Genomic DNA, 4,378 nt, shown 5'->3' on the forward strand with positions numbered 1-4,378 from the left:
GATTTCGTAGATTCAATACATTTAGCATTGCTCTTTCTTAACCATCTGGAGAATATGACTAAGTGTAGACTTCATGCAGGTCTGTCCCCATGGAAGTGGTTCATGGAACAGTACACTGTTTAATATTATAAACTCACTCCCAACTCGGGCCAACCTCAGAGCCTGCTTCCTGGACTGTGTTGTCCTAACACTGTCTGAGAGCATAACGGCCCCCAACTTAGTCTTCCTTCCAAGTCCCTCGGCACCAGAAGGGGGAGGTGACAAAGCGCTGAGCCCCTGGCAGGAAGTACATCCCATGGCATGTTCTCCAACTCAGCTCTTGGGGAAACAACACTCTAATAACAGTGAATGAGGACAATTCCCACCTCCTCTCACAAGGAACAGACACCAGTGTCTTCATTAGTCTACCAGAGTGCTCCAGTAACTCTCAGAAGAGGACCTGTTGATCAACTGTACACCTCCAAGGTCTCGCCAGCCCTCAAGAGACTCATGCACCTGCACAGAGGACCTGGAAGGGTTACATGGCAGTTATCCTGCTGAATAGAGTCAAACCAAGTTTGCAGAGGCGGTAGAACCCCATCTCTGGCCAAGCCATGGAGAAAGCCTGCATCTCATGCCTAATACCAGCTCCACCCCATACCTGATGGCTGCCCTCTAACCTCGTCCCCACTCCTAGACTCTGGAAGAACAGGGATGGTTGGCTCCCAACTAACCACAGAATCTACAATTCTTAGGATATACATTCAAGATGGTGGGCTGGGCTGGGCTGGCTTCAGGAGGCATAACAAAGGCACGTGTAACCCCACGTGCACCTTCCAAAGCCACAGCTGGACTAGCTGAGACCATAGCACCTTGATGGCAGGACTTGGAGCCTCACTGTCTGCCCATCCTGTCACTGGTCCCCCAGAAGTGCCCACCACATGGTTGGCAGTCAGCAAATATTTGTTGATGGACACAAGAGCCAACTAGGTTGTCTTCCAGGGCCAAGAAAATCCAAGAGAAGTGCCAACTTAGCCACAAAGAGACTGGAGTGTGAGCACTGGGGTGTCAGCCTGGGTCAGCTGGTGATGCTGAGTGACACAACAGGTCGGACACTCACTGGGGCCACTGGGCTGCCGGTTGCTACAGAAGATCTGGGGAATGGCAAACTGAGACATGAGGAATGTAGGAGTTCATCGGGCATGGAGATGGAGGAAATGTTCCCTACAAAAGGCAACTGCTTGTGCTAACGTGCAAACTCAGGAGACAAAGTCAGCAGAGAACACCCGAGAATGGGAAAAGGGGTGTTCTGCCAGGAGGAGGGGAAGAGGGGGCTAAGGAGCAGTGAGCAGTGGGGGCAACAGCGGGGTCAGGGAGGAGGGCCTGAGACAAACTCTCAGCTGGCGATGAGCGGGGCATGCCACCAAAGTCTCACCAGCACAGTGATGCCACATAGGACGTGTGAGCTGGATGGCTACTCTGGCTGCCCTGGAGACAAATCAGTCGGGAGACCTTGGCACAAAGGGACAGGGAAAAGCAGGGAGCGGAGTGGAGGGAACAAAGCTTTTCCCAGTACCCAGTGATGGCACAGCCTCATCTGGAACAGCCAAGGACCCTTGGCCATACACTTGGGGCAACCACTTGTGTGCTCTCTCGCTGCACTTAGGACCCTGAGCCATTTTCGAGTGTCCTTGTCATCCAGCCCATTGGACAGGGTGTGGAGCCATCAGGCCAGCTTCGGCAAGGCTACATTCCTGCAGGTCCCACCTCAGAGCTAGCCGACCGCCCATACTTGGATAATTCTCACAGTATTTCTTTGTGACATTTAGAAACATTTAAGGAATGGTGATTTAGCACCACCCTGTATGGAACTCTCCCTGAATTACATAGTCAGGTAGTTAAAGCTACGGTCACCTCCAGATGCCATCAAGAAGGCTCCAGGGACCTGCTCTGGCCCGAGATGGAGCATAGGGAGAGAAAGAGGAGCTCAGAGGAGGGAGACAAGTCCATGGTGATGCACGACACGGGGGATAGCTTGGCGGACAGATACTTAAGCATCTGAATACATGGAGAATCTTTGAGCAGAAGCGGATAAATTTGAAGGAACGAAAGCTGACCCAACAAGATGCAGACACTAGGACTCAATAATAATATTTCCAAATGTACAAAAGGGCTTTTTCTCTTTCCAAGTAGGTTTTTCTGAAATGTATTCTGCAGCCTTTTTCTGTTACCCCTTTGGCACACGCAGGTACGAGAAACCCGATTCCCGCACTGTTCCTGTCGGTTTGGGAAGGAGAGCAAACCGCGTTTTCCCAGGTGCATAGGAACGTAAATTCAGCTGAAGCGCTATGTCATTAATCAGATTCCAGGTCTGGAGAAATGATACCAGACTGGGGTCCCCGTATTAAATGCATCAACTTACGAATGATTCATTTATTTATTGGGGAAAAAAAACCCACAAAAGTGGTGGAAGACAGCCAGTTATGTCTCATCCAACTCCTGCTTGGATTTTATGATTGAAAAAGGGAATAATTTAACAGAGCAGGTATACGCAGGGCGTACAACCCATGCACACTTCCTGTAATGCAAATGGATGTCTGACAGTGGAGACACGAGGGGATGCCAGAAGGCACTTCCACATTTGGAGAGTGGAGGTGCATAAATCTGAGCGAGAGGCAAAGCTCAAGCTTCATAAAGCTTGCCTGGCTCTCAGCACAAGGCCATGAAATCGAGCTCTGCTTCTAACTGTGTCAGATTGGATAATGAGCGGATACTTTGTCTTGAAGTCATCATGGAAAATCTCAGCAGATCTTCCGGTCGAGTGTTTATCCAAGTGACACGCACGGGTTGGGAAAGACACGACAGTCAGACAACAGCCCGGTACTTCTCCCAACAGTAATTGGACATTTGCGTAACATATAGAAGCTCCTTTCTGAAGTCCAAGGCCAATGAGCCCACGGACCTTCTTGCTCCATTAAAAAGACAATTTTATCTGTGAAATAATGGGAACCGCTAGACTCAGGTATGGAAATGGACGATTTTACGTATTTCATTTTGCACAGAAATATGTTTTAAATGAAATACTACCTGACAGATAAATTACTTGGCTTTGTGCATACAACAGATTGATTTAGTGTTCCCAGCAGCCCAGATGGCTGGCGACAACTTTGTAGGTGCTTAAACATCTTAGTGCATGAAGGCAATTTCTGCACTAATGCAAAACATTTGCCGAGTGACCCAGCGTGTAATCTTTCTCTTTTAACGTGAGATACAAGTGGGCTGAGGTAGCCCACACCTCCCTTAAAACAAAAGGACAGTTATATGTACCGTCATCACAGGGTCCCAGTGACCCAAATGGAAAGCTTGCTCAGGGATCCAGAGCGATTGGAAGGTCCCTCCTCAAGCCTACCAACAGACACGCTGGCAACTTGTGTTTTCTAATTGTGACCTTTGTCATCTCTGATTTTAAATAATAATGTGAAGAGGACAGCTGGATATTCAGCTAGCTGCTTTCCTAATTCTCGAGAAGAACAAAAAGGCGCCAGCCCTAGAGGAAACTCTCCAGGCGTGTATAGAGGGAAATTAAGAGACTGTGCTGAAAACATATGTTGTACAGAAGCAGCATCTTAATAATAATAACGAGGGCTCAGTGTCCAGACCATGGGACCATCCTACAGGTGAACCTATTTCATAATGAAAATCTTGTGGTGCTAAATTACTTGGATGGAGGCCAAAACAGATCTGTGCAATGCCAAGTGTTGCCTGGAGGAAACCGTCCAAGAAACAAAACAAAGAATGACGTTCTACTGTTGAACCAAAGCTTTGGAGAAGGACAGCAAAGTGATCAAGGAGCCTGCGTATCTGCAACCATGAGGTTCCACAGAAGGGGCTCCCGTTTGCAGGGCAAAGCCAGCCAGGCACGACCCAACACATGTCTGGAAGGTCACAGAGTGTCTGGGTGGAGGGCAAGGGAACCCACATCTGGGACCAGAAGTCACCCTCAGAGCTCAACATCTGACAAATAAAATAAAAATTAAATCTTTATGCACAAGCCTCACTCAATCACTGTGCATGTGCGTGCATGCGTGCGTGTGTGTGTGTGTGTGTGTGTGTGTGTGTTGTTTATACATTAAGAAGAGAGACAGGACGATATAAGCTAAAATTCTAAAGAAATCCTCAGAGGACATGTTCACAATAAATTATTTTGATAAACTCGAATCTACTTGAGGGCACATTCTTATAGTTTAGGGCAGATCAATACAACTGAATCTCTCATCCAGGCTCCAAGAACCAGTCACCATGTGCACAGACTTCATGAGTTATTTTGGAGGGGAAAAGCAAACACGGGAGAGTTCAAACGCTTTGAATGTTTTGTAATCAATTTCCATGGGAATAATAT

Source organism: Panthera tigris, chromosome D2, assembly GCF_018350195.1.
Source record: "Panthera tigris isolate Pti1 chromosome D2, P.tigris_Pti1_mat1.1, whole genome shotgun sequence".
NCBI classification, from domain to species: domain Eukaryota; kingdom Metazoa; phylum Chordata; class Mammalia; order Carnivora; family Felidae; genus Panthera; species Panthera tigris.